This window comes from Scylla paramamosain, chromosome 38 (genome assembly GCF_035594125.1).
Source record: "Scylla paramamosain isolate STU-SP2022 chromosome 38, ASM3559412v1, whole genome shotgun sequence".
Lineage (NCBI taxonomy): Eukaryota > Metazoa > Arthropoda > Malacostraca > Decapoda > Portunidae > Scylla > Scylla paramamosain.
Window position 1 is genome coordinate 15316235 of NC_087188.1, and position 10525 is coordinate 15326759.

Genomic DNA, 10525 nt, shown 5'->3' on the forward strand with positions numbered 1-10525 from the left:
GTAGTAGTAGTAGTAGTAGTACAATAAATAATGTTTGTTTCTTTGGTATTTCGTAATTACAAACCCTACCCTTCCCCAGTGACTGTCTCCTCCTCTTCCCTCTCCTCCTCCTCCTCCTCCTCCTCCTCCTCCTCCTCCTCCTCTGAATATTCACGGGTTGCAATAGTAATTCTGTGCTTATATTAATTATGGAGAAAAAATGTAGCACGCCAGAGAAACAAATGCAAGTGTCTCGCCGCCATTTTTATGTATAAAGTTTGTGGATTTCAGGAAGAGGAGGAGGAAGAGGAGGAGGAGGAGGAGGAAGTGGTGGTGGTGGTGGTGGTGGAGGAGGAGAAATGGTGTAACTATTAAAACCAGACTGTCATTTTCCTCTCCTCCTCCTCCTCCTCCTCCTACTACTACTACTACTACTATTACTACTACTACTACTACTACTACTACTACTACTACTACTACTATTACTACTACTACTACTACTACTACTACTACTACTACTACTACTACTACTACTACTTCCTTCCTTCCATCCTTTGACTATTTACTACCTCCTACTATTTTTATTACTATCTACACTTCTCTTCCTCCTCCTCCTCCTCCTCCTCCTATTTTCTTCCTTCATTGTTATTATAATTAGTTGATCAATATAATAAGTTTCCTAAGATCATATGACGTTTCTTGATAATGTTTTTGCCTTTCTCTTTTGATATATTAAAGAAATTATGTATTACGTATACTAACAATCAAATAATAGTTGTCTCGTCTCGTTCACTGGTTTGGAACACATTCGTAATCTATTAAGAACTCCTTTTAATTCCAAACCACTTTATTTGTCCCCACTTTCATATTTTTGGGAGTTCATCTTACGTATGATATTCAGTCTGAGAGAGAGAGAGAGAGAGAGAGAGAGAGAGAGAGAGAGAGAGAGAGAGAGAGAGAGAGAGAGAGAGAGACTTAACAATCATTCAAACACTCGTTAACTGCAAAATAAGAAGGCATCGATATTTTTAATAAAATCCTCAATATATAACTTTACTCACACAAGCCAGCAAACATATCAACTCACACATATTAATAGCATAGAAAAGAACTTAGATTATAGCTACGTATTCTGAAACGCTTTGCTCTTTCACCACGACTATTTTTAAAGGCCAGAGATGAATAGTCAGGTTCTCAAATCCGTTTATCATGTTAATAATGTAGAAATTGTGTTAATCTGCTACCAAAACCATAAAAACGTCCCTGAATACCCGTGTCACGTATTATGAACCAGTATTCCGAAACGCTTTGCCGTCTCACTACTTTACAAGTTCACAGAGATGATTAGCTGGCTTTTCAAGACTATTTCTCCTGTTAATAATATAGGAATCATGTTAATCTGTCACTAGAACCATAAAAACATCTTAGAAAACCTGTGCAACTTCATTTAGAGTCTTATCAGCTTAGTGGAGCTGCGGCGTAGTGTTTCAGAATAAGGATCATTGTCTCGTTTTCTTCCAGCCTGTCGTCTCCACTCGGCACCATTTGCGACTAGCAGCGAGAGTGAGTGGTCGACCTGCGGAGGTCTCGTGGCGGGACGCTGAAGGAGGCAGTGAAGCAGTGAAGGTAAGAGTTTGATGATGGAAGGAAGGTTACATTATTACTCAGTGGGCGGAATTAATGTGTAACTCGTGAGATTGTGAGTGATTTGACTGGATACGTGAGGATTAGGTTGGGTAGGTGTGATTGGGTTAGGTTTGCCCATGTGATGATTAGATTAGTCACGTTAGGTAATGTGATTAGGTTATTTGGGCTGATGTGACTCGCCAGGCAATGATTAGCTTGACCAGGTGAGGTTGAGTAGGTGTGATTACGGGTGATTATAGTACTGGGCAGGTGACCTAGTTAAGTTTAACAGGTGAGAGATTAATAATTTGACCAGATGATAAGTTATTTATGTCCAGGAGAAAAACTGATTTAGCAATTAGCGAGTGATTAAGCTGCAATGATGATAGACTGCAGGTAACGTAATTAAGCTTGTCAGGTGAGAGAAGTATGCTGATCAGATGGGAAGTTGTTTGCTTGTCCCAGGTGACTGACGGGTGAAGAAGCTTATTGAGGTGAGAATTAAGGAAGTGAAGTGATGTATTTATTATATACGAGTACGTAAATCTGTTGGACCGGTATGTATATGGCCGCTATTTTGTATTCCCTCTGCTTGTTCGCTATGTTAAGTGGCAATTGGCTTGTTAACTAGGATTAAACCTTTAATAACACTATGCACACCCACGCACACCACATCCACGCCCACCCACGTCCACGCACATGCACTCACACGCCCACATCCACACATTCCCACGCCCACTTATACACACAAACACACATTCAAACAAGCACAAAAATGCTCATACACTCAGAAAACTGGTGACAAAAAAACTGGCCGTGCACTCAAAAATGCAACCCCTATAACACACACACACACACACACACACACATTTGCTTTCTTTTGTATTACATTTATGTTATTGCTTTGTTCTAGTAAACCAGATTTTTTTTACCTTTTTTCTGCAATTCACCTCAAAGTTGGCTTATTTCAAATGTTTCTATTCCCAATTTGTTATTCATCTGATAAAAAAAAATTGACTTGTTCTATTTTATTCCATATTTCTTTCTCTTATGTGACCTTTTCTTTATATATGGGGTTCAAAAAACTATTTTTTTTATTATTTCTGCAACCTTAAACTAATAAATAAACCTCTAATCTTATAAGTTGTGGAGCAAAGTTTATTTTATTTATTTGTTAAACCCCATATTTTTCATAGTCTTGACATATTTCTCAGCTTCATTCATTATACTGTCATATTTTCCAAATTTCCTCTACTTGGTGTTTTCCTTCATTTCCTTGCCTTTCAATTTTCCCTTCTTAAATGTGACAATATGGAATTTAAATGATTTAGACATATTTCGTACTAAATCTTGGGACGATTCTCGTGTTGTATTTTTCAAACTTCCTCTATTTTCAAATGTTTCTTGTCTAGTCTTACTTTTCTAGGGAATCAATCACCAAACATTTCATACTAAGAATCTCAGCACATTTCATATCCCTTCTATCATTCTTGTCTTCACTATTCTAGGGAATCAAATGCATAAGTAAGAATCTCGGCACATACAAGTTTCATGTCTAGGAACTAATGGTCTGTTTTCCTTGCAGTTATGAGGTTTGCAGTCTCCACTTCACCATCCCATGAACACCCCTACTAGCTTCTGGTTATCAAATGATGATGCCACACCAGGCCTGACATTCTCCATTGCAATCAGGGAGTCAAGTTTCATCAGGAAGAGAGTACGAGTGTCACTACTTTCAAGCCTGACAAGAAGCATTGAGTTTCATCAGGAAGAGTTCAAGTGTTGCTTTCCTTCAAGCCAAGATGTGTTGATTTATTTCATCAGGAAGGAGAGCACAGCAGGAAAAGGGTCTAGCAGATGAATTTCTACATTGCAATCGAGGAAGAGTTGCAGCAAGAAGAGTGGAAGTCAAGAATTTTGAGCAGGGGTAAGATTGTCAAGCAGTTAACAGCAGGAAGAGTGCATGAAATTCCTTCAAGTTGTGGTGGAGACTGACAAGCAACCTTCAGGAAGGAGAACCTTCAGGATTTGCAGAGAGGCAGAGTTCTTGGCAGTTTCACCAGGAAGAGTCTGCTGCTCACTCAAGTTGACACAGGACAAGCAAGAATCAGCAAGTCTCCTCCTACCCTCTATACTCCAATATCAAGTAAGCATCAGCCCCACCACCTTCAGGCCTGGGACAAGTCACAGACGTTTCATTCAATTACAAGGAAAATAAAATGCCATGCTTTTTTCCCTGTTGTGCATTTATTATTTATTTATTGAACATGCACGGTAAAACTAAAAATTTAATTTATTGTGTACTATGTATGCACATGTATAGAGGAGTAGCATGATAAAATGGAATTAGAATTTGTGGTCAGGATCAGCTCAAAAATGAATGTTTTTCTGGTGGGTGACTTTCATATATGCCCTGAGGGTTGAAAAAAAAAGCCAGGATTGGCCCAAAAAAAAGAATTTCCTGTGGTCAGGATCAGCAGCTCTTATAAAAATAAATGTTTTTCTGGTGGTAACTTTCATATATGCCCTGAGGGTTAAAAAAACAGGATTGGCCCAAAAATGGCCCAAAAAATAATTTCTTGTGGTCAGGATCAGCTCAAAAATAAATGTTTTTCTGGTGGTAACTCATATATATTTTTTATATATATATATATATATATGCCCTGAGAGTTTATGGTAACTTTCATATATGCCCTGAGGGTTGAAAAAGAAATCCAGGATTGGCCCAAAAATGGCCCAAAAAGATAACTAAGTTTAATTAAGGTGCAATTTGCACATAGAGAGGCCTGGTCCAAGCAACTCTGGTGTCACTTGGATGGGCACCTCTATGTGCAAATTGCACCTTAAACTAGTTAACATCAAAAATTTATTGTTAACATCAAAAATTTATTATTATTATTAACATAGTTAACATCAAAAATTCATTATTATTAATAATATACATATGGTATATATATATATATATAAATAATATCATTACTATGCAAACTGACAAAAAGTACAGTAGTACTTAAGTTATTAAAAGTGGTATATATATATATATAAATAATATCATTACTATGCAAACTGACAAAAAGTACAGTACTTAAGTTATTAAAAGTATCTTTATATATAACATAGTTATTAAAAGTATCTTTATATAACATAGTTAGTAGTTATAATATAAAATTTTGTACAAACTGACAAAAAGTACAGTACTTAAGTTATTAAAAGTATCTTTATATAACATAGTTATACTATTCAAATAAATATAATATATATATATTAACTATACATATAAGTAGTAGTATCATTACTATACAAACTGACAACTTTATTTATATTTACTACACTGGCCGTAGACACATCCTCCATTTCATTCTTCCTGAAGTCAGACCCTGCAACAAGGCAACCCCACCTGCCACCAGCCTTGATTGTAGTAGACAGGATAGCAGCAGCAGCACCAGGCAGGGAAGACAACCAACACTAGCTGTATACACCCTCCTCCATTTAGCTCGTCCTGACACCACGCCCTGTGATGCAGCGAGGCACCACCAGCCTTGATTGCAAGTAGGAAGTACGCTGGCAAACCTCTGCAAAAAAGTATTGCAACCTAAGGAAACTAATTACGAAGACAAACTAATTACGAAGACATATCACACACACACACACACACACACTAATTCCTCACTCAAACAATTCTTTTTACTTTTAACCTGGTCCACAATCCCAAAACACCCCACACTCTTCCATATCTATTTCTCTTTTTTTCTATATCCATGAATTCCTAAAAAACATACCTTTTCACATGCACATCTCACAAAAAAGACCTGAGCCATGGATCCTCTCCTCCTATTTCACACTGATCACTGCAAGTCATTCCTTCTGAACTCAATTAACATTTCACAACATGCCTCACCAATAAGATTCATTCACACCAATCATTCTTAACTTATCCAGCCCTCCTTATGTTGTATCTCTTGCCATCTTATACCATTATTTTCATGCTTACTCCATTTCTAATGGACTCTCTTCCTCCTCCTCAAAACATGCATTTAGTAATCTTATTAACCACCTTCCTCTTCTTATCCTACACATACAGATTCATACACACACACACACACACACACAACATGACTACTTCAACATTAATCACACTCTCAACAATACTCTGAAACACAGTTGAGAATCCCTTATCCAAAATTGCTGGGACCAAAAGTGGTGCAGATTTAAGATTTTCCCAGTTTTTTTTTTGTTTTATATGGGTTTATAAAATGGGAGAGCTTGGGGCTGGCATCAAAGTCTAAACAAGAAACCTATTTACATTTCCTAACATAGCTTGTACATATACCTTGAATGTGGTTTTACAATGACCACAAAGAATAGTGAAGTGTAAAAACATGACAATGCACAGGCCAGATCCAGGAGTGGGCAAAGAGGCCAGCGGCCCAGGAGCCTCCATAATCTGGGGAGGTGCCCACATAATTAAGCATTTTGTAAGTGACTGTTGGCTGTGGTGTGAGACAGCCAGCTGGCAGCCACAGGTAAGCAGTAGCCAGTCTTCTCAAGGGAACACTGCCAGCGAGTGTTACTGCTGTGTTGTCAGCCAGTGTTACTGCTGTGTTACTTATTGGTGAGGACAAAACTATTTTTTTCTGGTACATTTTGATCTATTTTACATTAATCTACTTTTAGTCTTTATCACAGAATTTTCGTTTCTGATGGGTGTCAGGGGGGGCAGTTTAAAAATAAATTATTTGTGGGAAAAAACCTCCAGATTAATTTGAAGCAAGCCAAAATGCACCATAAAAAAGTTTTGTCCAGAACAGAGCAACTAGTGCAAAAGTAATGACTGACCATATGTTTTGCCTGGAGAGAGAGAGAGAGAGAGAGAGATACATAACTGGCAACTCATTCAGGCAAGCCACGGACCCAGCCAGCCGGGGGCCCAATGCTCCACTAACGATAAAATTAACAATAAAGAAACTCACTAAATTAACGAAGAAAGCTTGTTACTGCTGCTGTTGTTGGGCCAGTGTAGCAGCGGCAGCATATAGGCAGATCAGCTGGTCACATTCTGCCGAGTCCTCCTGTCCTGGGGTGGGTGTGCCTTGCAGGTCAGGTTGGGGTCACGGGGACAACTCGGGGCTGCTTGAGTTACCCTGTAGAGGTATAACAATGTCAGTATTCACCCCTTCACTCCTTTCTTTGCTAGTATTTCTTCCTTCTTGCCAATCGTACTACCTTTCCACCAAGTCCATCTCCATCCTCCTTTCACCCGTCTAGTCTCCACACTTATCTCTCCTCTTCCACTCCACCTCGTCCTCACTTTATGCAATGCCAGTAAACGAAATGTTATTCTTTCCATCTCTTCCACCCATTCAATATTGTATATACTATTCAAATTATATATATATATATATATATATATATATATATATATATATATATATATATATATATATATATATATATATATATATATATATATATATATATATATATAGTAATATATATATAGTAATGATACGTATAGTATCATTACTACTACACAAACTGACAAAGTAAGTTATACTTTTAATATTATATATAGTAAATATATAGTAGTAATATATTATAATATTGTATACTATTCATATATATATATATATATATATATATATATATATATATATATATATATATATATATATATATATATATATATATTTAATGTATATTTTAATGTCAAATATTCAAATATATATAATGTCAAGTATATTATTCAAATATATAATATCAATTATAATATTTTATATATATAATCAATCAATCAATCAATTTATATATATATATATATATATATATATATATATATATATATATATATATATATATATATATATATATATATATATTATCTTATATAAATATTTATATATTATCTTATATAAATATTTATATATTAAATATTTAATATATGAATATTTATTTATTGCCAAAGACAATCATCCTACACTAGAGACATCCCACTCAAGTCCGCTGGCACTTGACGCAGCCAGCTGGCAGCCACAGGTAAGCGGCAGCCAGTCTTCTCAAGGGAACATTGCCAGCAAGTGTTACTGCTGTGTTGTCAGCCAGTGTTACTGCTGTGTTACTTATTTGTGAGGACAAAACTATTTTTTTCTGGTACATTTTTATCTATTTCACTTTAATCTACTTTTAGTCTTTATCACAGAACTTTAGTTTGTGAAGGGCGTCGAGGGGAGGGGGTTAAAAATAAATTATTTGTGGGAAAAAACCTGCAGATTAATTTGAAGCAAGCCAAAACGCACCATAAAAAAGTTTTGTCCAGAACAGAGCGACTAGTGCAAGAGTAATGACTGACCATATGTTTTGCCTGGAGAGAGAGAGAGAGAGAGAGAGAGAGAGAGAGAGAGAGAGATACATAACTGGCAACTCTTTCAGGCAAGCCACGGACCCAGCCAGCAGGGGGCCCAATGCTCCACGAACGATAAAACTAAGAAACAACAAAGAAACTCACTAAATTAACGAAGAAAGCCTGTTACTGCTGCTGTTGTTGGGCCAGTGTAGCAGCGGCAGCATATAGGCAGATCAGCTGGTCACATTCTGCCGAGTCCTCCTGTCCTGGGGTGGGTGTGCCTTGCAGGTCAGGTTGGGGTCACGGGGACAACTCGGGGCTGCTTGAGTTACCCTGTAGAGGTAGAACAATGTCAGTATTCACCCCTTCACTCCTTTCTTTGCTAGTATTTCTTCCTTCTTGCCAATCGTACTACCTTTCCACCAAGTCCATCTCCATCCTCCTTTCACCCGTCTAGTCTCCACACTTATCTCTCCTCTTCCATTCCACCTCGTCCTTACTTTATGCAATGCCAGTAAACGAAATGTTATTCTTTCCATCTCTTCCACCCATTCAATCTTGTCATTCCCTCCACCCCATCCACTATTCACCGGCTGTCTCCATATGTTCCTCTATTTCCATTTCCACTCACCTTCCACATGGGCAGCGGCAGTGCTGACTGGTCCATGGTTCCATCTTCTCTCTCTGGGCCACGAATTAAGGATCACAATTAAAGGGATGGGGCAGAAATGGCGGAAATAACAGGTCAAGGTGACGGTCTGACAGATTCCTACGCCGCCATTAATCACTGACAGCTAGCGTCGCTTTCTTCCCCTGACGTCACCTTACTTGTCCCGTTTTCTCTTTAGAGACTATCTATATAAAGGATATATATATATATATATATATATATATATATATATATATATATATATATATATATATATATATATATATATATATATATATATATATATATATATATATATATATATATATATATATATATATATATATATATAGATATAGATATAGATATAGATATAGATAGATAGATAGATAGATAGATAGATAGATAGATAGACAGATAGATAGAGATATAGATATAGATAGATAGATAGATAGATAGATAGATAGATAGATATAGATATATAAATAGATACATACATACATACATTCATACATACATAGACAGGTAGACAGATAGACAGATAGACAGATAGATAAGTAAATAGATATAGATATATAAATAGATAGATACATACATACATACATACATAGACAGGTAGGTAGATAGACAGATAGATAAGTAGATAGATAAATAGATATATAGATAGATAGATAAGTAGGTAGACAGGTAGACAGACAGACAGATAGATAGACAGGCAGACAGATAGATAAGTAAATAGATATAGATATATAAATAGATACATACATACATACATACATACATACATAGACAGGTAGGTAGATAGACAGATAGACAGATAGATAAGTAGATAGATAAATAGATATATAGATAGATAGATAAGTAGGTAGATAGGTAGACAGACAGACAGATAGATAGACAGGCAGATAGGTACATACATACATACATGGGCAGATAGACAAACAGGCATATAGACAGGCAAATAAATAGATACATACATAGATAGGTAGATAGCCAAATAGATAGGTAAATAGATAGACAGACCTCCCTTATGCAAGAGTTAACCAATATTCTCAATCTTTCATCCCTTTCACTGATCAACTCTGAAACTTCCTGCCTGCTTCTGTATTTCCCCTTTTCTATAACTTTAATTCTTTTAAGAGGGAGATCTTAAGCTACCTCCAAATTTAGATAACCCTTTGGCCCCTTCCCTTTATAGACTAGCATCTTAGTTTGAATGAACAGTGACCACACCACCTAACCAACATACCTGCTTTAAGTTCACCACACCACCTAACCAACATACCTGCTTTAAGTTCACAGGGAGACAGTAATCTTACATTATAATTTTGAGGTGTTTATGGCTGGGAAAGTTTTTAGAGTACTGTAAGAGCTCCTAGGTTGATAATAGACAAGATCACCACAACCATCTATCCAACTGACATATTTAGAGTTCATTGGCAGAAGATAGAAACCTTATCCATATTAACTTAGTGAGGTGTTCATGGTTGGAAAAGTTTGTGGAGTATTATAAGAAGCTCCGAGTATGCTGGTTGATATTAGACAAGATCACCACAGCCATCTACCCAACTCACACATTTAAAGTTCACTGGTAGAAGACTTGAATCCATACACACTTTAACTTCTGGAGATGTTTATGGTTGGGAAAAGTTTGAGGAATCTTGTATAAAAAACTAAATCTACTGTTTAAAGAGACAGCCATTTCACCATCAAACCAACCCAATTGTTTTAAGTTCATTAGCAGAGGACAGAAACCTTATTTAACTGGTGAAGTGTTTAAGTGTTCATGGCTGGGGGAAAGTTGGTGGAGTCTTGTTAAAAAGCCTCATATTCTGCTGTTTGCTCCACACTGCTCTTCATCTCATACCTGGCCAAAATTAAGCCATTTTAAAGTAGAAAAAGGTCCATGTCACTTGAATAAAACACTGGTA

At 36.5% G+C, this 10525-nt stretch overlaps 2 long non-coding RNA genes across 12 annotated transcripts in view; one reads left to right on the forward strand and one right to left on the reverse strand.

The window, feature by feature from the left end:
* LOC135091877 (uncharacterized) overlaps positions 1-4233 on the forward strand; it is a 231607-nt gene extending 227374 nt beyond the window's left edge. For all 10 annotated transcript variants that reach the window (XR_010262669.1, XR_010262671.1, XR_010262670.1 and 7 more), the window contains 2 exons: positions 1501-1605; positions 3191-4233. This is a non-coding gene — a long non-coding RNA (uncharacterized LOC135091877). The remainder of the gene's footprint in view (positions 1-1500; positions 1606-3190) is intronic.
* A 675-nt stretch (positions 4234-4908) lies between these two features.
* On the reverse strand, positions 4909-8745 carry LOC135091878 (uncharacterized). 2 transcript variants are annotated; one of them, XR_010262679.1, is made up of 4 exons: positions 8577-8745; positions 8108-8278; positions 6576-6746; positions 4909-5197 (listed from the first exon to the last, which is right to left on the reverse strand). It is a non-coding gene; the product is annotated as an uncharacterized LOC135091878 (long non-coding RNA). The 2 variants fall into 2 exon arrangements; XR_010262678.1 differs by having other exon boundaries at positions 4909-5177; positions 8577-8744.
* Positions 8746-10525: the final 1780 nt, after the last annotated feature.